This window comes from Acinonyx jubatus, chromosome D3, assembly GCF_027475565.1.
Source record: "Acinonyx jubatus isolate Ajub_Pintada_27869175 chromosome D3, VMU_Ajub_asm_v1.0, whole genome shotgun sequence".
Classification (NCBI taxonomy): domain Eukaryota; kingdom Metazoa; phylum Chordata; class Mammalia; order Carnivora; family Felidae; genus Acinonyx; species Acinonyx jubatus.
Genome location: NC_069392.1, coordinates 33415274 through 33440595, shown reverse-complemented (window position 1 = coordinate 33440595; position 25322 = coordinate 33415274). Strand labels below are relative to the sequence as shown.

General features: G+C 44.6%; 1 long non-coding RNA gene across 1 annotated transcript; it reads left to right on the top strand.

Moving 5' to 3' along the window:
* Positions 1–11966: 11966 nt before the first annotated feature.
* Positions 11967–24950, top strand: LOC128312376 (uncharacterized). Its single transcript, XR_008291594.1, has 3 exons — positions 11967–15495; positions 22031–23959; positions 24206–24950. It is a non-coding gene; the product is annotated as an uncharacterized LOC128312376 (long non-coding RNA).
* Positions 24951–25322: the final 372 nt, after the last annotated feature.

The window sequence follows — 25322 nt, the reverse complement described above, 5'->3', positions numbered from 1 at the left end:
CTCCTTGCTCCACGGCTGTTCTCTACTCATGGCCTCGTGGCTTCCCGTTACCATAACATGGCAGCTCTTGGCTCCACACCCTCCTCTCTCCCTGCTCTCTCCCTCTCTCCCTGCTCTCTACCCCTCTCCCCGCTCTCTACCCTGCTCTCGCAGCTCCCAGTGACTTCACAGGGTGGGGTTCTAGTTTCTGATCTCCCCTCTCTGGTGGCTCTGCCGTCCACACACCTCTGCCACTCACTCTCCAGTCTTCCTGGAGGTTGTCACCACCAGGACAGAAATGCCCCGGGGAGCTTGGCTGCAGATACACCACTTTGCAACCATGGCTGTCTTTTCATCTTCGTGCAGAAATACCCTCTGTGGCCGTAATTTTTGACCCTAACTCTTTGAGCCACAAAACGGACTACTTTCTCACTAAGAAGAGTTTTTTTTTGTTTTGTTTTGTGTTTTTGTCCTCATTTAGATTTGGTTCCACTGTCCATGATTATAATCCTGCCTCAACAATACTTGTAACTTTATTGCTTCCACTCACCATCCCCATCTAGCAAACACCAACCTCTCTCTGGGTTGAGAGAGCCATCTAAGCCCCAGGGAAGGTTCTAGAAAACGCAGAGGCCTTGAGGTGGCTCGGGCATCCCTTTCATTTTAATTTAGGGCTCTTTCCGTACTGCATTCAAGATGAGCACGTGGGTATAAAACCAAACAACTTTGTCTTTAGGAAGTGAACTTATGCTGGCCTCTTAATGATCATTGGGACCCCAGGGACGGGGTCGAGACTTTTCTGGAACGGTATTGATGTGCCTATTGGTAGTTATTCTGGGAGGTGGTTATTTGGAAATGAGGTAAGCCTTGGGTCTTGGGGAAAGAGGGACTTCCGGTGTTCTTTGGACCCCAATCCAAGAACAGGGAGGCAGCGCCAGCTTGGGAATCCGGGATCTGCCCATGCTCTTGTGGAACTTGGTTTCTTCTGACCAGGGAGATATGCTGGCAGGGAGGCCTCTGGGGGTGGGGGGTTCTTTCCAGCCTAAGGGGACATGTGTGTTCTTGCCTTACTCTCAAGCAATGGGAGCAACATGAGGAGAGGAAGGCCCCTTCCCTGATCAAGGGGCCTGGGGCTCAGGTGGGAATGTCTCAACTCAGCCACCAGAGTTCTTAGGGTAGAATGGCAGCCAGGGTGTGAATCTGAAGAGTAGATCGTGAAGAGCTGGCAGTTTTCCTGAGAGAAACTCTCAAACAGCTCCCTTAGTCCTGTGAGGAGTCGCTGGTGAATCTCAGGGAAGGGCAGTGGAGCTGAGCTGAGCTGAGGCTCTGAGACCAGCAGGCAGGGATTGGCTTTCAGGGAAGAGCCAGAGGGCACTCCCCGTGTGTCTTGCTATTCCAGGAGGTGGCAACAGGTGAAGTCGGTGGCGGGGGGGTGGGGGGTGGGGAGACTGGGTGGTGGCAAAACCGCCTCTCAGTGTCCTTGTAGATGTCCAGGAGGCAGCCCCAGGTGCACTGCGTGCTTCGTGCTTGACCCCTTAATCCTGTTATGAAGATATGTGTGGCCTTAATTTGCTGATTGGGTCAGATTTATATAACAATTAGTGTTACTCGTAAATGGTATCGGTTTGAAATAGGAATCAGCTCGCTGAGTTGTTTTAGGATCATAAAGCTTCCCGAGGAAGACACAAATCACCAACTAACTCCCGAGAGTGACCCTCGCAGTAGATCTTCCAGAATACTCGGGGAAATGCACTTCTTCTCTTCCAGCATCACATGGAAGGAGTAGCTCGGGGTTCTCCGTCCACGAAATGTTGGCGATTGTGCTAAATCATTTACTCTTACGGAATTCTCTGTAATATCTCAACCCCAATATTTCAGCTATTGTGATGTGTTTGAAAAGGGAATCACAAGCACTTCTTTGATTCAAGTAACACCTGTACTTGGAGGGTTTGTTTTGTTTTGGTTTTTTTCATGCTTCCTAAAACTAGGTTAACTACATTTGAGTTCTTAATCTCCAAAGCTTTACTGATTTTATATTGGCTAAATGGCCCTGCTGAATTTCAAGGTAAAGGAGGAAGGCTTCTTGGAAGTTCTGATGTGCGGCACTCTGCATCTTGGGCAGCTAGGTTGTCGGTGGGGGTGGGGCTATGTTCCACAGAAGGAATTGGGCCAATGGCTTTTCTCAACTTTGGCGTTCAGAGTACATTTTGTTTAAATTTGGCACCTCCAACACCATGCCCCTCATATCCTTTCATTTTTCTTGAAGTTAAACAATAACCACCTGAAACACCTACTTTTCACTTTTTAAATAGTAAATCAAAGGCTAGGGAACTCTCAAAATGAATTTTTGCAAAATTTAAACCTGCCACCAGGTGGCAGTGTGGTCTCATGTCTTGAGGCTTTCCGGATGATGAAAAACCCAAGTTGGTTTATCCCAATTGCACTGATGTGTGAATTCCTCTTAAAAATCCACGTCGGAAACAAAATCAAACTATTATGTTTTTCACACAGATTTTAATGACCAACCGAAGGAAGTGTTTGTCTTGATTTTAAGGATAAATACAAAACTTCTTGCCCCTCGGAATCTATCAGATAGTTGATATAAAGTTTGTTTTCCCATTATAAAATTGGGATAATTACAGCAATAATGTGGGTGAACCCTTTAATCTTTGATTAAAAGATATTATAGAATAATATCTTTAATTTCATTATTAACTTTCACCTGTGTGACTTACTTTGTTGCAGGTATTCATTTTTTATAATGTCTTATAATTGCATAAGGTGTTTATTTTTACCTGGTCCTCCCCTCAGATGTTGAATCGCTTTTTGATTTAACGATTGAAATTGTTAAATTCTGACTTCCATATGTAGCCTCCCTCCCTCCCCAGGTTAACATATAAATGGCCGGTCCTACCTGCCACTTGTTAAATGGAAACTCTGGCCAAGGGAAAAGCAAAGCTTGAGCAAGGGCTTAAAAATAATAATATTTAAAAAAGCAAAAACTCCTCAATTTCTTATTGTAAAAAAGAATGTATTTCTTTGTTTTCCCATTTTGCTTGATTCTCTGTGTTTGTATTTAATTAGGCAAAACAGCCACCTGTCTCAGTCTTGAAGGAGTGGTCTTGCGTAGGTGGTGAAACGTCTTGTTCAACCTAGCCCTGGCTCTTGAGCCTTTGTGTTGCCCAGCTGCCTGATTTATTCTTGGTATGTCCCCATGGTTGAGGGTGTGTGAAGACCCGTCTTGATGTGGTCTTTCTATCCTTTGTTGTGAGGAAGCAGTTCATCTGGTTTTCAGAGGGAAATAACCCATATGTGACTATAGATGAGGTGTGTACATGGGAGGAGGTGAGTTCAGGATTTTTCTAAACCACCATCTTGTGGAAATCTCCACAATGCTGTGTTTTTGTTTTTAGTAATTTGTCGCTTTGTATTTCTCCTTTGGTCACCTGCTTTATTCTGATAGAGAGAGAGAGAGAGAGAGAGAGAGAGAGAGAGAGAGAGTGTGTGTGTGTGTGTGTGTGTGTGTGTGTGTGTGGTGATTTGGTGGCAGTGGGGTAAGAGGTTCCTGGCTCCTGGGGAGCTCTGGGACCTTGGTAGGTGGGGCCTTGGTAGGGCAGTTGCTCTGCCTTGGTTACCTGTAGGCAGGCCCAGTCTGTGCCTTCATGGAGAACCTGCACACCAGGCTTCTCCCCAGCTCTGCACGTGTTTTCCTCTGGAGGATCTTCCCGTCATCTACAGATGCTGCTCCCGCCAGATCCACAACACCCTTGATCTGGGAAGGCCCAGCTCTCTGACTGCTGGGCTAGCCCAAACTGTACTTGGTCCCTCAAGTAGCTTTGTGTCCCCTCACTGCCCAGCTCCCCTCTGTGCTCTGAGCTCTAGCCTGACCTTGCATCCTCTCTTCCACCCCCAACTCCTAGTCTAATCATAATGATGGGCGGGGGATGGGCTTGATTTGAGTTCTCCGACTTTAGTCCTTTATAAACGAAAGAAAATTGTAATACACTTCCCAATGGATGGGTCTCTTTTCCAGGCCTTTTGTCCTGCTGAAGTGCCAAGTACTTGCCTTCTCTTGCCCCAGGGCAATAAATCTGGAACCCACAGAGGAACATGTTTTAAAGGAGGCCATTTATTATTTATTTATTTAATTTCTTTCTTTACTTTTTAATTTATTTTTTTAAAAATTTTTTTAACATTTATTTATTTTTGAGACAGAGACAGAGCATGAACAGGGGAGGGTCAGAGAAAGAGGGAGACACAGAATCTGAAACAGGCTCCAGGCTCTGAGCTGTCAGCACAGAGCCCGACACGGGGCTCGAACCCATGGACCGCGAGATCATGACCTGAGCCAAAGTTGGACGCTTAACCGACTGAGCCACCCAGGCGCCCCTTTACTTTTTAATTTAAATCCAAGTTAGTTAACATGTAGTGTAACAATGATTTCAGGAATAGGATTTAGTGATTCATCACTTACATATGCCACCCAGTGCTCATCCCAACAAATGTCCTTCTTAATGCCCCTTGCCCATTTAGCCCATCTCCCCACCCCCCCTCCTGCCAGCAGCCCTCAGTTTGTTCTCTGTATTTAAGAGTCTCTTATGGTTGGGGCACCTAGGTGGCTCAGTCAGTTGGGCGTCCGACTTCGGCTCAGTCATGATCTCATGGTTCGTGAGTTCAAGCCCCGCGTCGGGCTCTGTGCTGACAGCTTAGAGCCTGGAGCCTGCTTTGGATTCTGTGTCTCCCTCTCTCTCTGCCCCTCCCCAGCTCATGCTCATGCTCTGCCTCTCTCTCTCTCTCAAAAGTAAATAAACATTAAAAAAAAGAAGAGTCTCTTATGGTTTGCCTCCCTCTCTGTTTTTATCTTATTTTTGCTTCCCTTCCCTTATGTTCATCTGTTTTGTTTCTTAAGTTTTAAGGGAGGCCATTTAAATGCATGCTTTGGGAATTGCTATAAATGTCTCTATGGCACAATTGTTTTGTGTTGGTCTCAGCCTATCCATAGTAATGCTATTGGCTAGGAATGCCTGGGGCATCACTCACCTGGGCCAGTACTACTTGGGGCAAGACCCTACTGACATTTCCCCAACCAGAGCTGATATGATGTCTGGAGTGGCTCTGTGGTTGTCATTAGGATTGCAAGCTGCACCCTCAGCAACAACCATCCGAGAACTTTGACAAAACAACGCTTATTATCCCAAGTTTTGGAAGGTACATGGCACACCTGGGACTACACAGTGAGGTTGTGGGGAGAGAGAGAGAGAGAGAGGGAGAGAGAGAGAGAGAAAGAGAGAAGAGCAGACCTCAGGTTTTGCCTTCGCTGGGGTCAAGGAAGGGATGCCTAATTTATTAGCAAATTTAAAATGTAAGAAGAGCAGGTCTTTAAGGACTGGAAGGGAAAAACGGGGTCACTCAAGCGGTCGGTTTTCTAGGTTACCCAGGGCTTCCTGAAAGGGGAACGTCATGGCTGGGGCAGCCTGGCCCTTTATCTAGTTGGGTAGCTGGCCACGTGTGCTTGAGATGGATGTCCTTGAAGTGGGTGCCTTAGTAATCAAAAACTAATTGTCAGGCGCTTCGCCTACACAGAGGCTGATCTGGGACTGGAGACTGGGTATCTGTTCTCAAAGAGCAGGCTTCTCACGCCCTATAATGCCTGGGAAGGTGGGCAGAGGCTTGAAGGTCTCTGGGTAAGGAAAGCTGGTCGTATGGCCAGCATCTGGAAGAGAAGGCTGGTGTTTCTTTTTTTTTTTTTTTTTTTAATTTTTTTCAATTTTTAAATTTTTTAAATATAAAATTTATTGTCAAATTGGTTTCCATACAACACCCAGTGCTCCTCCCAACAGGTGCCCTCCTCGATGCCCATCACTACCCCCCCCCCCCACTCCCCATCAACCCTCAGTTTATTCTGTTTTTAAGAGTCTCTTATGGTTTGGCTCTCTCCCCCTCCTGTAATTAAAAGGGGCATCTTTCCCTTGCCTGACATGGTTTATTAGGAAGAGGGGATTGCCAGCATTCTCCAGAAGTGGTTGATTCTGCTGAAAGCTGTCTGCATTAGAAGGGGGAACGAGGGTGGGGGGAGACAGAGGTGTCACTGGGAATGTCTGCTTTTCATTAGGTTGTTTTGAGGGGAGGGGAGAGGGGCTAGGTAGAGTTCATTAACATCATTAGTTAGTTTATCCTAAGAATGAATGAATGCATTTCCTTGACCTACCTCAATGGAAGCGAATGAAGACTTTGGACCTTTCCAATTCAAAAATCTGATTTCAACTTTTGGGGAATAGTTTTGTGTTTATTCCTTAACATACCATTTCTAATGATGTTCTTTGACTTCTAAGAGAACACTTTTTATTGACCCTAAAGAATAAAGCAGTGTCCAAACCATGTGTCATAAATTTAGCCTGCAAGCATCCGGGAAGAACCAACCAACCAACCAACCAACCAACCAACCAACCAACCAACCAAAAAACTAACTAACTAACTAACTAACTAACTAACTAACTAACTAACTAATAATACCATATAGACTTTTAGAGAATAAAATGTAACTTTTAAGAAGATGTTTACTGATTAGAATAAGGGCATTTTGGAAATCCAAAAAGGCATTACACTTAATCTTGACAAAGTTAGGAGAATGGATTTCACATGTAATTCCTTTTGCTGTAGTAGCAACATTACCACTTGCCTACCCAATATTCATTCTCTCCTTTTTTGCTGACAGCAAGGAGTCAGTAAAACCCTGCTTTCGTTTAGGGTAGCTTTGTGCCCCACTTAGAAAAAAAAAAGGATATTTCTTGGTCTCCTTCGAGGTTGGGTTGAGAGCCATGTGATACTGTTCTTAACGATCAGAAGTAAGAGGAAGACTTCTGGGAACTTCTGAGATGTTGAACTGTTTTATTTTGGCTTCCACTACTTTTCTCTTGTGTTATTTTCCCTTTTTTCCAAGGTTAAAACATGGATTTGGTTGGCTTTACCTCTAGGAGCTATCTCGAGACCATGAAGCAAAGACTGAAAGGATCACAGAGCTGTCAGCCCTGACGTATTTGAGCTGCTGAACTCATGCCAACCGCTCTACTCCTGGATTTCACATACCATGAGAAAAATGACCCTAATTTATTTAACTGACTCGTGGTCAAATTTTCTGCGTTTCGAATTTATATATGACGTTCCACTAATATCAACATGCTTACACTTCTTCTATTTTTCTTTTTAAAACACTTTCACTGCTATGTGCCCGTATTTTCAGGAAGCCTAGGCTCTTCCTCTTCAGTTACCCTCCCTCTCCTTTTACCCCCCACCCCCACCCCTCACAATTGGCCAAGGGTATCCATCATGCTTCCAGGCAGAAAGCAGACAGAGAGAACCTGAAAAACCCAATTATCCACTAGTAGAGTCTGTTGCTCACCATGTGATGTTGTTGTTGAAAGGTGTTCCCAAGCAGTGTGATGCTTCTTAACCTGCCTTTTCTTTGAAAAAATTTATCTGAAAATGTCGTTATTTCACCTGTGTTCTTGAAGGATTTTTTTTTTTTTTTTTTTTTTTGCTCAGTATACAATACTTGCTATGTAGTTCGTTAAGTTCTTTAAAAATATCATTCTAGGGGTGCCTAGGTGGCTCAGTCAGTTAAGCATCTGACTTGGGTTTCAGCTCAGGTCGTGATCTCATAGTCGTGAGAGCGAGCCCCCCCATTGGGCTCTGCCCTCAGCCTGGAGCCTGCTTGGAGTTCTCTCTCTCCCTCTTTCTTTGCCCCTCCCTCACTTACACACACACACTCTCTCAGGTAAACATTAAAGAAACCCACAAAAGATTAAAGTATCATTCCGTTGCCTTTGGTTTTTACTGTTTCTGTAAGGTCAGCCATTAGTTTATTTATTGCCTTTTTAGAGGAATTGATCTATTTATTCATACTTCAGACTTCTGTAAGATCTTCTCATTGTCTTTGGTTTTTAGCAGTTTTATGATGATGCAGTGAGGGGTGGGTGTTTTTGGTTTTTGCTCTTGTGTGTTTATTTTGTTTGGGGTTTGAAAGACTTCCTGACTTTGTGACTTCATATTTTTAAATCTGTTTTAGAAGATTTTCCAACATTATCTCTTCAAATATGCATCTACCCAAATTCTTTCTTCTCCCCTAATGAGTTTCCAATTATTTGTATGTTAAACTTCTTGGTGTACATCCTGTATATTTTATTCTCTTTAGTGTTTTACTTTTTTTTTTGCCTTTCTGTGCTTTATTCCTGGGTATTTTCCTCTGATCTACCCTCTAATTTACTATTTTTCTCTTCAGCTATGTCAATCTGTGGTTAAACTTATATACTGGGTTTTCAATTTTGATAGCTGCATTTTTCAGTTCTAATGTTTCCTTTTTAAAACAATGTCTAGTTCCCTGACAAAATTCAATATTTTCTCTTTTATCTTCTGGCACCTGTTAAGGATAGTTATTCAAAATTCTGTGCCTTATGCTTCAATTATCTGGAATCCAAAGGGTAAATTTCCTTTTTTTTTTCTTATTTTCTAGTATGCTTGGTTGTTTTAATTTTGATGCCAGTGACTCTATATAAAAAAAGTTAAGTAATTTGGGCCCTATAATGATTTTTATGATCTTACAAAGAGGATACAAATCAATATAACCTTAGTGCATTCTGCACAGCTAGAATCATCAGAGAATTTTAAAGATTATTGCTCTTGGGGCACCTGGGTGTCTCAGTCGGTTAAGCGGCCGACTTCGGCTCAGGTCACGATCTCGCGGTCCGTGAGTTCGAGCCCCGCGTCGGGCTCTGTGCTGACAGCTCAGAGCCTGGAGCCTGTTTCCGATTCTGTGTCTCCCTCTCTCTGACCCTCCCCTGTTCATGCTCTGTCTCTCTCTGTCTCAAAAATAAATAAACGTTAAAAAAAAATTAAAAATTATTGCTCTTGCACTCCACACTCAAAGATTATGACTCAATTAGTCTGGGGTTGGGTTTGGACATCAATATTTTGCAACCGCTCCTTGAACGATTCTAATGGGTACCAGGATTGAGATCTGCCGTAACATAAAATATGATGAAGATAGTACAAAAGGGAAAAAAAGAAGCTTAGCCACTTAATCTCACTTATGCATATAGCTGCAAAAATCTTACTACATTCAATTCAGCTGTTATCAAAAAATAACGAACTTTGACTACATTGTAGTGACACATGAATGATTCCCTCACAGAAAGTTTATGAGCAGAATTTACTGCATTACATTTCCTATGGGGAAAACTCACAGGAATCTATCAGTAGATGTTGAAATTTTAACGGCCAAACAAAAACTTTTTAGTGGAAGTGGAGGAAACTTGCTAAGATGTCATAAAGTCTATTTGGTAGATGTTAATAATGCTTACCAATATCTAGTTTCTTCTCTTTCCAGGTTCTACTTCTTAGTCCCCTTACAGCTCACTCAGCGGACTCATGCGATTCATTCTGGTTTATGAATTGCACGGTAGCATGTGAGGGTGGGTGTGAGAACACTGTGTTCTCGTCGTCTACCGTGGTGATCCAAGAGGCTCGGCATGGTCATGGCAGGATAATAGGATTGGAACAGCCTACTTTTTGTCACTTCGCAGAGAACAGAGTGTGGTTATCCAGACCCACAACTGGTTTTGTGACAATGAGAAATAAACGTGTTAATCCACTGGGACTTTGGAGTTATTTGTTAGTATAGCATAACCTCTCTTGACCAGGGATCGTTGGAAAACTTTTCCTGCAAAGGGCCAGAGTGAATATTTTAGATGATGCAAGTCACTATGGTTTCTGTCACAACTATTCCACACTTCCATTGCACGAAAAACAACCGTAGATAATACGGAAATGAAAAAGCAGGGCTCTGTTTCAGTAAAACTTTACAAAAATGGATGGCGAATCCGGCCCATGGATCATAGTTTGCTGATCTCTGCTCTTGACTCATACTTTTGGCTACTCATATCTTATTATAAACATAATTCTAAGCCATTTCAGTTATAAATAGGAACAAGCTGGATTGTCCACCATTGCCACTTAATAATGTTACTTTTTGAGGGGGTAGTTAATGCAGTACGAAATTGAAATAATTGGCGTGAATATTGGAAAGTAACATTTTTTATTTTTGCTGATAATGTAATTATATACCCAGAAAATTCAAGGGACCCTGGTAAAAATGATTGGGCTTCATAGGACACTTTAGAAAGATGAATGATTAAGCGAATATACAAAAGCCAATTACTTTGTCATATATATGTATATGATACACATATATCCCAATAGCAAACCCTGCATGATAATGAAATGGGAAGTATCCGTAATAGCAGTAACAATTACACGATGAAATGATTAGGAGTAAGTTTAACAAGAAAGATATAGCATCTGTATGAAGAATAACAAAAATCCAGACATCCCATGACGAAAAGATTTAATATCGTAAGAATGTCAGTTTTTTCAAAGTGATATTTAAAAAAACAATATGAGAATACCAAGAAAACGTAGAAAAATAAGGGGTGCATGTAATGGTAGATCGATCAAATATTAGAATGCATTATAAATCAACAAAATAAAAATTATGGTGTTGGGCGTAGGCAGGAGTAGGGAAGGAGAAAGAAGGAAAAACTAAATAAACACGCAAAACAACAAATGAACAAAACCCAGAGCTATATTAAAAAGGATTTCCTTCATGTACCATTATGTAAGATAGGATCCAATTAGGTAAAATTACATGTGTGTGGTTATAGGTGTGCATATATGTATGCCGAAAGGTTTGTATGAGGGAACGATCGCCCAATTGTCAATGACGTGTATCTCAGGATGGTCGACTATCTCAGGCGTGAATTTCTCTTCTTCCTTGTAGTTTTAGGTGTTAGTGATGTATTGATGATGTGTTGCTCCTCTACTCAGAAAAAAAAAAAAATAAAGGTTTTAAAATCATAAACAAAAAGACGCCGCCAAAACAAGAAAAGAAATGAGATCATAAAGATGCCACATTCATGGCTTTACACACCGATGGCAGAAGTCACTGGGAACACGCTGCGCTTTCCTACAAAGCGCCCTGAGTGCAAGTACGACTCAGCAATCAGTTGGGCTGTCTGTCCTTCCGGATCGGGTGACTTTAGTAGTGAAACAAGGTAAAGAATTGTACGGAGCAGCCGTAAGCATATGCTCTAGTCCAGGGTGCCTGGGAAGGTAGTTCATGCAAGAGACGCTGGTATTTGCATTCGCCAGGACGGCTGAATTGCTAACTCTCTGTGAAAAGTGGGCAGTTCAAGACCCAGCCCTGGTAAGTCTTCCAGAGGGAAAATTGCTGATCTCTCACCTCTCGGGAAGTCTTGCCAGTGGTAGGGGCACCTTGCCGGAGAGGCGTGTGAGGTCGCCAGCTGTAACGTGGGTGATAGAGTGGTGATGTAGTTGCAGTCAGTTCTCCCAAGCCAGAAGATACTCTTGTATTTTTTATTTATTAATTTTTTTTAATGTTTATTTTTTATTTTTGAGAGAGGAGAGAGAGAGAACAGGAGCGGAAGAGGGGCAGAGAGAGATGGAGACACAGAATCTGAAGCAGGCTCCAGGCTCTGAGCTGTCAGCACAGAGCCCCCCAAGGGGCTTGAACCCATGAACCGTGAGATCATGACCTGAGCCAAAGTCGGACACTCAGCTGACTGTGCCACCCAGGCGCCCCTTCTACTTTTTATTTAAAAAGTTTTCTCTGGGGGCGCCTGGGTGGCTCAGTCGGTTAAGCGGCCAGCTTCAGCTCAGGTCACGATCTCGCGGTCCGTGGGTTCGAGCCCCGCGTCGGGCTCTGTGCTGACAGCTCAGAGCCTGGAGCCTGTTTCAGATTCTGTGTCTCCCTCTCTCTGGCCCTCCCCCGTTCATGCTCTGTCTCTGTCTGTCTCAAAAATAAATAAACCTTAAAAAAAATTAAAAAAAAATTTCTCTTAATTTTTATTTATTTATTTTTGAGAGAGAGAGAGAGAGAGAGAGAGAGAGAGAGAGAGAGAGTGCAAGCAGGGGGGGTGGGGAGAGAGGGAGACGTAGAATCCAAAGCAGGCTCCAGGCTCTGAGCTGTCAGCACAGAGCCCCACGTGGGGCTTGAATTCATGAACCATGAGATCATGACCTGAGCCGAAGTCAGACACTTAACTGACTGAGCCACCCAGGCAACCCTAGAAGATACTAACTCTTAGTTAAACTTCTCTCATTTCTTTTCCATGGAAAGTTCAAAATTCTAAAATTCAAGATGTTAAAACGTTAGAGATTTAAATTTGTCCATTTTTTTTTCATGGATAAAGCATATTAAATTCTGCTCTCGGCATAGAATTCAATTCAGCAAGCATTTGTTAAAAAATTAATATTTAAACATTTAAAAAATTTAAAATTTATGAAAACCTTTCACTCATTCTTTCTGTCATATTAAATCCCAGTTTTTCTTTCTGCTTTCGAATGCTCTCCAAAGTCAGGCAGCTGTTATCTGCAGTTTTATTCTTCAATGAAAATTTTCTAAAAGAAAAGAAAAGAAAAGAAAAGAAAAGAAAAGAAATTGTCAGTCAAGTAGCACAGTGGATAAGGGGAAAGTCTTGGGGCCAGTGGGCTTGGGTTCAAATCTAGTACTTTCTGTGTGACCAGGAACAATATACCCAGCCTCTGTACACCTCAGTTTTCTCATCTGAAAATGGGGCTCCATTAAGAATTACTTCACTGGGTTGCTAGAAAGAGTAAATATGCAGTTTGTTAAGCACTTAACAAAGAACCTGACGCTTGGTTAACATGCTCAGTAATTCTAGGTGACTTCCAATGTGTCATCTTTGCAAGAGATTTTCTAGGAAATAGAAGATGAGTTTTGGTGTTATTAGGGTGGGAACTAGGTACTGTGAAATTATTTTCCAAGAATACATGTCAATATGCATGCTTGACAGCAGTATAAGTAGGTTCCCATCTCTCTGCATTGTTGCTGGTGCTTTCTACTGTCAGATCAGGCCTGCCCAGCGCACGAGGACACGTCCCCATATACTAAATATCTCCCTATTTAAAAGTTTGGAGTTAAGATACGAAGCATCTAAGTAAAACTGGGACATCTTGGATATCTTGGATAGCATCTTCCTCTGGAGAATATGGCTTCATACTGACCTGGAGAACCAGATGTGAACTTAGAATTCTGATTCCTTGGAGTTCTGTGCTATGACGTGGCAACACGGAGCATCGATGGTGTCCTTGGCCTCTTCCTATCCTCTTGTCCAACCCCCAGCTCCATCCTGCACTGCCACAGGCCTTGCACGCACACGCGCAGGGCCCTGCCCAGCCACGCCTCTTAGGGTACCACACACCCAGGGACGTGTGGTCTGCTTTCAGGAGGACAGCCCCAGGGAAGAGGTCCGTGCAGGTTCTAGAAGCAGACTTCTCTGGATAGGGTAGGGCTCTGGGTACCCCAAGGTGGGGGGGGGGCACGATGTCTCTGAACACATCTGTTGGCTCCGTGGACTTTTCTCTGCTGGAGCTGGTGGAGGGCCACGGTGGGCCCCCAGAGCTGTGATGCTTGGTGAACTTAGAGCTTTTGTCCATCAGAGGGTGCACAATAGTATCTCCTTGTTTTCATTTGCGTAATTCTGATTATTAGGAGGTTGAGAAATTTTTCATACATTTTTGGAATTTTTCTATTGAGCTGATGTTTTCCCTATAGACTAAGTCTGTATATTTTTATTTATGTATGTATGTATGTATTTATTTATTTATTTATTTATTTATTTAGAGACCTAGAGAGCCAGCGGGGCTGAGAGGGGCAGAGAGAGAGAGAGAGAGAGAGAGAGGGAGAGAGAGAGAATTCCAAGCAGCCTCAGCGCTGTCAGTTAACAGCCGATATGGGGCTCGATTTCACAAACCATGGGATCATAACCCAAGCCAAGACCTGGCCTCCTAACCGACTGAGCCGCCAAGGCGCCCTCTCTACATGTTTTGAATACATAAAGATACTTCATCTCTTAGTAAGTATCGCCATTTTCTCCTCTCAGACTGGACTTTGTCTTTTGACAGGCATTTTAAATTTTGATGATGTCAGATTTATCACTTTTTTCCTTGTGATTTTTGTTTAAGGAATCTCATTATTCTGAGGTTGTAAAAATATTATTCTATCTTTTTTTTTTTTTCCTAAAGATTTTACTCCCATCTGGGTCTTTAATCTATTTGGAATTTATCTAAGGCCTTTACGTGGATTTTCACATTTAATCCTGGCAGTCATCTGTGAGTTAGGCACTCTTATTTCCTAGTGGGCAGATGATTTGAAAGCTCAGAGGGGTTAAATGACTTGCCCAAAGTCACACAGCTGGTGAGGGCAGAGCCATGAGTGGATTTCAGGTTGCGATGTGCTGGGACACACACAGGATTATTAAAACTCTGGGGATTTCTAGGGAGACCGATCCAGGAAGTAAGAGTGATGGGAATTTTGATTGGACAGCCAGCTCTCATGGACCAACAGGTAAAGCCAGACAGAGGATTGTCTCTCTCCCTCTCTTCTCGCCCTTCCCCCACTTGCTCTCTATCTCTCAGAATAAATCAATTAAAAAGAACAAACAACCATATAGAGACCCAGTCAATAAGGAAAACATCAACTCAGTAGGGCCTCGTGGAGACTGCAACACAGTTTAGGAATTGCATGGTTGTTACAGTTTATCTAATAAACGCTTCCATAGCGTGTTATGTGCCAGTCATTGCTCTAAGCATTGCATAAATATTAACTCAATTTAACTTTTATAACAACCCTATGAGGCAGGTACTATTATTTGTCCATTTTACAGATGGGAAAAACTGAGGCACAGTCAGGAACTTACACAAGGTCACACAGCCCCCGATGGGTGGCAGGACCAGGATTCAAACCGAGGTTGTCTAGTTCCAAGTCTGAGCGCGCAGTCACGGCTGTGCTAGCGATGGAGTGTGGCCCCGCGGACCGTATGGGGCCTCTCCACCAGCTGTGTCCTTCATGCCAGGCTTCAGAGCTGTGCCTTTTGCTCATGCCCTTTGTCCCTGCTTCTACTGCTCTGCAGCCGTTAACTGCCTCTTTCTCTGTGTCTCAAGGGCAACTTCCCCAAAGAGGAGACCTGGTCTTCATCCAATACAGACATCTGTCTTAGCCAAGCTCCCGAGCCAGGCTATCTCTGGGTAGCCAGGAGATTGGCTGTTTTTAGGTGAGGTCCCCAAACATTCATGGTCTAACCAGTTACTGTTATGGTGGTGGGGTCCTGAGGTCCAGCTCATGCCCTAACTGGGCGGCAGGGTGGGGATATGGCACTTCTCTCACAATGGGGCTGTGGCATGGCAGGATTTGGGAGTGCAGTCAATTTGTCCCTGGGACCCAGGCATGAGTGAAGCATAGGGCTCAGTGCCAGCCCGGAAGCAGGACTAAATCCTCCCAAGGGCATCCAGCGTCTCGTCCTGATGTGGTCTGCGATTTTCCTAAGTGTTCCACAATCGTGCTCCACAACTAAACATGAAGACCACCTTGCCTTTCTGGTGCACATCTCTGACTTGGTGTATACAGCTCATCTGTAAAATGTGGTGGGTTTCCTTAGTAGGTCCTTAATAGATTCCTTAACAGATTAGCAGTTTTGATGGCCATTGCCACATACACATCCTGCCCCTTGGACTGGTGGACGGACAGGCACCTTATTGTATACTGTGAAATCTTACGGAAACAGGCTTCTCCCACAGGTCATTGAATGACCTATGCAGGTGCATGTTTGCTGATTTCCATAGAATGTCCTTTAGCGCCAGATGCTGTCAGAGGCGATTTTCCTTGAATGGTCAAAAGCACATTATGTAGTTTGTGTCTCACTGCCTGGGACCGTGCTAAATGTCCCGGTCATAGAGCTGGAGGTCAGCAGAGTCAGAAGTAACTTTACTAGGTCTTGAACTGATGTATCTTCTAAACTCTGGCTTTTGCGTGCCCTCTGATCAATGCTCTACCTTGAGCAGAATGTGGTATTTGGCCATTATTCCCTAGAGCTCAAAGACTATTTCTCTTAAGGCATAAGAAAAAAATAATATCCTATTGAGTCCTTTCTGCACTGGTGTAATAGTTGTATAACTTAACTCATGAATGAAGGCAGAATAAGTGGGTATTACCAAATACTAGCAATTAGACTTCTTTTCATTGGTATTTGAATAGCTTAATGGTAATGTTTACTGAGCGCTTTATCATTAGGAATGCTTTCAGCCATAAGTGACAAAAATGGATTCACAATTGCTTGAAGAAATTGGAGTTTATGATTTTTTTCATGTAAGAAGTCTCAGGGTAGGCAACTTGCTGGTATTGCTTAGCAGCTCAATGATGTCAGAGGTGACATTCTTGAAGTTCTCTTGGCCTTTCCTTCATGGCGGTAAGAGATGCAGCTCCATCCCGGTGTGTGGTAAAGGCGGAAAGAGGGGGAAGAAACAAGGGGTGATGCTGCAGGCTGCTGTGTTTTACTAGCCAGATCTGCATCACACGGTCACTCCCGGCTTCTATCTGCAAAGGAAACCGGGAAACAAATAATTCGCTTGTGTAGACTTCATAATAAAAACGAGCAAGGAAGGGGCGGCTGGAGATTTGATGTTGGGTGAGCCAACAGTGTCTTCCACAACCACCTGCCATGCACATACCTATGCATACATATTATCATTCATCTTTTTTTTTATTTTTTTTATTTTTTTATTAAAAAAAAATTTTTTTTCCCAACGTTTTTTATTTATTTTTGGGACAGAGAGAGACAGAGCATGAACGGAGGAGGGGCTGAGAGAGAGGGAGACACAGAATCGGAAACAGGCTCCAGGCTCCGAGCCATCAGGCCAGAGCCTGATGCGGGGCTCGAACTCACGGACCGCGAGATCGTGACCTGGCTGAAGTCGGACGCTTAACCGACTGCGCCACCCAGGCGCCCCCATATTATCATTCATCTTAACAGCAACTCTGTGTGATGAGTGTCATCGTTCTAATATATGAGAAGCCAAACTCAGTAGGTTTATAGAAAGTGATTGAAGGGCTGGGATTTTCTTCTGGGCCTATCTGCTCTGTGCCTCCCTGTGTCATGTCCCTCTTTAGGAGTTACTTGTGCATACAGAACTCTGCTTCTCTGTCTGTAGCGCCCTCTCCCCAACCCACAAAGAGAAGGTTTGTTATTGAGGAGGGGTTGGACAACAATGGCTGTTTCTTGCCTACCAGTTACCAGTTGAAGCAGAGTGCACTTGCCTATGATCACATTCGAAATCATTCCAAAACGTAGAGGCCCAAGATAGTACATACTTGTTGCTGTTGCTGAGGTATTTCAGGGTCAGCCAGGTGGTTCTTCTGGTCTTGGCTCTGTTCACACTGGCATCCAGAGCCAGACATGGGTCAGTTAGCTCTGATTGGATTCTCACGTAGGGGAGTTGGCTGGCTGAAGGCCGGTGGAGGTCTCTTGAGTCCTTGGCTCTGAACTGGCCAATTGCATGCTATCGCTAAAGCAAGTCACGGCCAGCCCAAATTCAACAGGTGGGATGTAGAATCCATTTCTTTTTTTTCATTTTCATTTTTTCTTTTCTTTTCTTTTCTTTCCTTTCCTTTTCTTTCTTCTTTCTTTCTTTCTTCCTTCCTTCCTTCCTTCCTTCCTTCCTTCCTTCCTTCCTTCCTTTAAAAGAGAGAGTGTGAGTGGGGTGGGGAGGGGCAGAGGGAGAGAGGATCTTAAACAGGTTCCATGCCCAGCATGGAGCCCAACGTGGGGCTGATCTCACAACTGTAAGATCATGACCTGAGCCAAAATTAACCAATTGAGCCATCCCCTAGAATCCATTTCTTGATGGGAGGAGCCACGTTGTCACAATGTGAAGGGAGTGAATGCAGGAGGAGTGGAGAGTTGGGATCACTTTGGAACTGGTCTGCTAATAGGGATTTTAGCTTTTGAAGTTCCCATTATGAAACATGGCTGCTATTACTAGAGTCTTGGGCCTCATCCTGGTGTTATGATTGTAGTCATTGCTGAATAAAAGTGAAACTCTTGTCGAGGTTTCTTAGAGTAAAATCACTTAAGAGAGTAGAACGTGTAGGGACATTCACGCGTATCAAAGAGTAGGAGAAGTGACATAGATCAATTCTTGGATTCTAGCATTTTGTTTTTAATTTTTAACCCGGCTTTGTTGTGATATAACTGACATACAACATCATGTAAGTTGAAGGTGTCCAGCATGTTGATTCGAGACATTTTTACTACAAAATGGATTACCACCATAATATTAGCTAACACTTGCAACATGTCATATTATTATTATTATTATTATTATTATTATTATTTATGGTGAGAACATCTAAGATCTACTCTCTTAACAACTTTCAAGTATATAGTACAGTATTAACTGTAATCACCATGTTGTACATTAGGTCCCTAGAACTTGTTCGTCTTATAACGGGACATTTGTAGTCTTTGACCAACATCTCCTCATTTCCTCCATCCCTAGCCCTCTGGTAACCACCATTCCACTCTCTGTTTCTATGAGTTCGATTTATAATTTCACGTGTTAGTGGGATCATACAGTATTTGTCTTTCTTTGTCTGACATCTCATTAGCATCATGTCCTCAAGTTCTATCCACATTGTCATTAACAGCATGATGTCTTCCTTTCTCATGGTTGAATAATATTCCATTGTATATTTTGTATATATTCCAGTGTGTGTGTGTGGGGGGGGTGGTGTGGTGTGGTGTTTATCTTACATCTTTATCCATTCATTCATTGATGGACACTTAGGCTGTTTCCAAATCTTGGTAATTGTGAATAATGCTGCAATAAACATGGGAGGGAAGATATCTCTTTGAGATCCTCTTCCCACTTCCTTTGGATATACACCCAGAAGTGGGATTGCTGGATCATATAATAGTTCTATTTTTAATGTTTTAAAGAGCGACCATAGTGTTTTCCATACTGGCTGTACCAATTTACATTCCTGCCAATAGTACATGAGGGTTCCCTTTTCTCTACGTCCTCATCAACACTTGTTATTTCCTATCTTTTTGATAATAACCATTCTGACAGGTGCAAGGTAATAAATATCTCATTGTGATTTGATTTGCATTTCCCTGATAATTAGTGATGGTGAGCACCTTTTCATGTACTGGTTGGCCATTTTTATATCTTCTTTGGGAAACTATTTTTTAAATTTAATTATTTATTATATTTTTAAAGTTTCTATTCATTTTAGAGAGAGAGAGAGAGAGAGCAAGGGAGAGGGGAAGAGAGAGAGGGAGAGTGAAAATCTCAAGCAGGCTCCACATTCAGCACAGAGCCTCATGTGGGGCTCCATCTCAAGACCCTGGGATCATGACCTGAACTGAAATCAAGAGTCAGATGCTCACCCAAATGAGCCACCCAAGCACCCAGGAAACTGTCTGTTTTTAATTGGCCTTTTTCGCTCTTGAGTTGTAGGAGTCCCTTATATATTTTAGATATCACCCCTTTATCATATATATATGAGTTGCAAATATTTTCTCCCATTCTGTAGGTTGCCTTTTCATTTTGTTGATGGGTTTCCTTTGCTGTGCAGAAGGCTCTTAGTTTGATATACTCTCACTTGTTTATTTTCGCTTTTGTTGCTCTAGTATTTTAAGTGAGCACAAAGGAATTTTTTAAATTAGTTAATAGAGAGAGGAAGGAAATTGAGAGTTCAAGCTGCCTTCTGTGGCATTGCTTGTCAGGCCATGACAGGTTGCATATACTTAGGAGCTCAAAGGTCATAAATGACTGAAGCACAAATGACTGAAGCAGAAACAAGAAGTCCAGCTCTGCTGTGACTGCAGAAGGAACGTGGGCGATGGGACTTTGGGGCAGTGTGCCTGCCTCCTGTCCTGGAGGCTCAGTCCACCGCCATCACCGGCTGTTGATGATGATAAATGAACTCACCTCTTATCAGGTCCGTGACTGCTTCCCTGATAAGCTCCCAGAATGTATACCCAGATGCTCTTATGAGAAAACTAATTAGTTTGTTCCATACAAAAGAAGTATGTGTTGAAAGTTTATGAAACTTCTGAGGTCCCAAATAAGCAGCCTTCCCGGTGTCCTTATCAAAATGCCGCAGCTGTTTTTCATTTTTTTCCGTGGTACTGCTGCTTAATTGAAGCCCATCAGTCAATCCTATCAACTCATCATAATCTGCTCAACTGTTTCCAAACCAGGTTTAGAGCCTGAGACAACGGAAATTATGTATGACACAGTCACTACCTTCAAGGAACTGAGAGCAGCGAAGTGAATATTCAGGGCATAGTTGGGGGAGAAACCAAGCCGGGCAGGGCCAGGCTGAGGATGGCAGGCGTTCTGGAAGGGAGGGGTCTGTGTGGGCTGGTGCCAGTTTGTAAGGCTTCATGGAAGGGGTGAGGTGGAGCCTGGCCTGAAGGGAGCAGTAGGATCAGTGGAAGGAATGAGCGAGGGCACTGGCAGTGGGAATGAGCAGAGGGGGTTAGTGGGAAAGTGCAAGGAGGTGGGATTCAGCTTGTATAAGTTGAGCACAATGGGGATCCCAGGTCCATTGGGTGAGTGAGGCAAGACCTCACTCGGTCTTGCCTCACGCGGATTCACGCGGGGCTCAAACTCACGAACCTTGAGATCATGACCTGAGCTGAAGTCCAGAGTCAGATGCTTAACCAACTGAGCCACCCAGGTGCCCCTAGTAAGTATATTTGTATCTGTAGTTATTTATAAAAATTCTAAAATCTGCTTATAATGATCCCCAAACTCATGGCTTGTCTCTGGTTCCTTTTTCTTATGAAACCTGTACTTGGGGAGAACAGATGGATTAAGGATGTATCTGCAGGTGGGTAAGAAAAAGGCACTCCTTCCGTGTGAGATGCTCCACTTGTTGGTGCCTGCACATCACCCCCATTTCATCTCAGCTCGCGGCTCTGTTTGCAGGATGAATGGCCAAGGCGGCAGGAGTGAAGCTGCTTCCTGTCACCACCCCCCGCCCCCTCCTTAGTTAAGAGCAGCCCAAGGCCCAGCCGGGTCTTCTCCCCTCAAGTCCTGTGCCCGTGCCAGGACACCATGCCACTTGGAGGCCCGGTAGGATTTCAGTGGACCTTCTTCTTCAGCCCGTGGCTCTGACTGCAGATTCTTGGCCTCATTTTTTGGACAAGATTTATCTCATGTGTTTGCTCTTAGCGAATTCAGAGCCCCACCAATACTGGGCCGAGGTGGGCCCGCTGTGACCTGTGAGCTGTGCCGATGGTCAGGCATGCCTAGTGTCACTACCAGGTTGGACCCCTGGCTGAGGCGTCCACGAAGGGCCCACTGGAGTGGCTTCAGGGACAAGCCAGCACACCTTAGAGCCCACATGATCACCCTCCACCACATGGAGCTGGCATGCCGTCTTTGCCAGGTTTATTTTGTATAAAAAGAATGCCACCTGGGGAATGTTTCCTTTGTTCCGTCTAGAATGGTCCAGACCATTCTAGACATTTTGTTGACTTGGTTAATGGCATCAAGCTTACCTTTGTTGTAAGTGTTATTTCTGCCGCCTTTTAGATACCACAGAGCTATTAAACACAGGGAGGAAAAATAAAGCTGGATTTCACCCCCCAATTCACCAACGTTACAAACAAGGTGCCCGCTGTTTATCTCTGAAGGTGCATTTAGAGCAGCAGGAGCACAGACAGACAAATTGTCGGGGTCCACTTGGGCTCTTTCTCTGAGCAAACAAAACCCTGGAGCGCAAACACAGGCCTTTTGTTCTCACGGACGCTGTTCCAACCCAGGACTGTTTCACTGGAGGGACAGCTTCACCCGTCCCCTGGGTGTGATGAATTGCCATATTGCCTCGGGGCATGAAAAGCGTGCCGGCTCCTTCCCTCACCACCTTTTGCCAGGTGTGACTTCGCTGTCCCCTCCCATGGTCAATCTGCTTTCCACTCCTCATGCCCGGGCTTGGCCACTGAGGAGCCTCGCTCGGGACAGCCAGGGGAGACGACAGTGGGCCCTATTCCCTAGGGACAGGGTTGCTTTGAAGTGTGTGGTCTCTAAGCCCACTTGGCCACGATGAATAACAGCATCCCCCCAACACACACACACACACATCAATATGTTTTTTTTTTTTCTACAGGTAAGTTGTTGAGAATCGTCGAGGCAAAAGCTCATCACAACTGTGAAGAAATTCCTTCTTACGAACTTTCTTGTCCTCTTAATTGGCAGGAAGTGAGTTTCTGTAAAGCAGGTTTGAGATTGCAGGAGCAGATGTAAGGCAGTAAGAGTAGGAACGGACCCCCATTGGAGCCCGGCTTTCGCATCACGCAGACGGACTCTGTCCTCTGTCAACAACGCTTCCTTCCTGCCCGCCCCAGATTCTGGTTGCTTTTTTAATCCATGCCATCAGAGAAGGCAAATGCCACAGAGTGTCTATTTCTCTTTCAGGGTTCAAAATATCAGTCACAATGTTGTAGCCGATGACCCTGGGTTGGCCGGTCAAGGAAACGCAGCCCAACCCACCACCGTCCCCAGGCAGTTTGGAAACAAATCGAATGGAGGGTGGGGATGGAGGCATGGAGGGCGCAAAGGGGAAATTGTCCCTGGCAGTCAGTCCAGGGCCTTCTTACGCTGTCGGCGCGCTCTCTGAGGTTTCTCTGTATTTCTTAAACATGGCTTTTAAATGGGGTTTGTGATTTTGTAACACCCTGAATTAATTTACAGGCCTTTTGAAGCAAGAGGAGTTGTGCGGTGAGGGTGAGGGTTGGCCTCTCCTCTGGGGAGAGTGAGGCAGAGCCGGCCCGGGACGCTTCCCTGGGGGTTTGCACACCCTCGACCTGGGGGGTAGCCTTGATTTCATGTTTCCTGTGTTGTCTTTAGACCACTTTCCCCCACTTTGGTTTGGAAAGTCACCTTTCTACAACTTCCCCTTGACTTCAATAATCTCTTCCCAAGTGGCTAAGGCCCTCCTGTTACCTCAGCTTTTCGGTCAGAACAACTCACAGTGGAGTGCTGGAGGCTCCCTGAGTTGTCTGCATGGCACAGAGGAGAGTGTTGGGGTGACACAGGCCCTCTCTCGGACGCGTGGGCCCTGACACGGAGTTCCTGGCAGGAGTGAAGGACATGGTCTCACGTAGGGGTTGACAGAAGGTACTGACCTTACGGTCACTTTTTCCATTCCTCATAACTTACCCTCTGAGTGGGGAAGGGACGGTGGTTCCTCCCGGTCCCAATCCCCTGTCCCTTTGGCCAACTTTCATTTTGTGATGGAAAAAAAGAATACTGTTTACTTAGCATTTTCAACGTGCCAGGCACTATTCTAAACGCTTCATGGAAATATTAACTCATTTAATCTATACGACAACCCTGTGCGGTAGATACGCCCCTTTTTGTTTTTTGGTTTTTTTTTTTTTTTAATCCTGATTTTACCAAGGAGGGAACTGAGGCACAGGGTGGCTTGTAGCTTTGCTTAATGATACAAGCATGGGACCATTACAGAGCTCTCCGTGGTGATGTTCTGAGCCAGGGTCCCAATCAATCCGCCATGTTGGCCTCCCTGACCTCACACCTCAGTCCCAGCCCACCTGAGCTTGCTGGGTTACTTATGTTTGAGGACTCATTGCAGTCAGTTGCTTCATTTCACTTCAAGGTCACGTCTCTGCCTGCAAAACAGAATCCATCCCAGGGTACTGCATGGAGGGGCCTGATGTGCAAGGTGACACGACCCATTTAAACAGAAAGTCATTATCATTCATTCTAAAATGTCCACTCAGCTCCAGGGCAGGTGAGCCAGGAGGTCACCATAAGGTCAGCCTCACTGTAGGTCTGTTGCTTTCACGGGCTTCAGACCCCTCACATACCCTGAAAGCTTAGGAAATTCAAAGTCAGTCGGCCCATTGTTCTTCAGCTTCTTCAAATTCTGGCATAACCACCAAGCTAATCTATTTGGAGGAACACAGAATCAAAGCCCGAATAAGCATGTTCAAAAGAAAAAAAAAAAAAGGTTTTGAGTTTCTCACCGAAGGACAATCCTGAAGATGCTCAGGGGAAAGCTGAGCAGACAACTGAGGTGAATCTGGGGCAGTTCGGTGAGTTTCTCACCCAAGGACAATCCTGAAGATGCTCAGGGAAAAGCTGAGCAGACAACTGAGGTGAATCTGGGGCAGTTCGGTGAGTTTCTCACCCAAGGACAATCCTGAAGATGCTCAGGGGAAAGCTGAGCAGACAACTGAGGTGAATCTGGGGCAGTTCGGTGAGTTTCTCACCCAAGGACAATCCTGAAGATGCTCAGGGAAAAGCTGAGCAGACAACTGAGATGAATCTGAGCCAGTGCCCTGGGCTACACTGCTTTATGCCATCATTACTGTTTGCCTGGTGGCTCTGAATAGGCCTGGTTCTCAGTAGGACCTCCGTCTGTTGGTGTCAGTAGAGAGTAAATGGCGGGATGAATAGTATAGTATATAACCGGCATCCTGCCCTCAGAGGACTGCAGCCCAGAAGCCGTGAGGCCCGGCTTCCCTGGGTGCTACCTTCTTTCCTTCCTCGCTTCACTGGTCTCCTCAGGTCGGGGCTGTAGGAATTCCCTCCCTTCAGCTATGTTAACATCTCTCCACTCTTCTCGAATCTCTGACCCCGCACTTCCTCCCTTCTCACTCTCAGAGCAAACAGAAACTATGGGAGAGAACTTTGAGAACTTTCTGCTACCAAATCTACAGCGTTCGTTCCTCCTCGGCTGTTCTCTTCAGAGCTGCTGCTGTGGAGAAGGTGGGGCGGCTCCTCTCCCTTCTCGTCTCCACAGGGACTTCTCTTCATGATTGATTATTCCTCCCCACTTGTGCCTTCCAGCTCCTTCTAGGGTGCCTTCCCATCTGCATTCATACTTGCTTAGGTCTCATTCACAAGTTCAACAAAAATGCCCCCCCCCCGACTACAGGCTCCTTCCCTTCATGGCCAAACTTCTTGAGAGTTCGTCTGCTCTCCTCACATCTCATTCATTTCCTGATTCTGTTGCCACCAACACGGTTCTTTTTTTTTTTTTTTTTTTTTTTTTTACTTTTTTTAATGTTTATTTTTGAGAGACAGAGACAGAGACAGAGTGAGCGTGAGTGGGGGAGGGGCAGAGAAAGAGGGAGACACAGAATCCCAAGCAGGCTCCAGGCTCTGAGCCGTCAGCACAGAGCCTGACGTGGGGCTCGAACCCATGGACTGTGAGATCATGACCTGAGCCGAAGTCGGATGCTCAACCGACTGAGCCACCCAGGCGCCCCACCACTGACACGGTTCTCAGCAAGGCCACCGGTGACCATCTTGTGGCTACAGCACCAATGACACTGCTGGTTATCTCTGCCTTCCCTGACACATTTCCTCAGCTTTTATGACACAGAGGACCCTCTTCTGGTTTTTCTTCCCGTCGGTCTCCTTGCGGGTCTCTT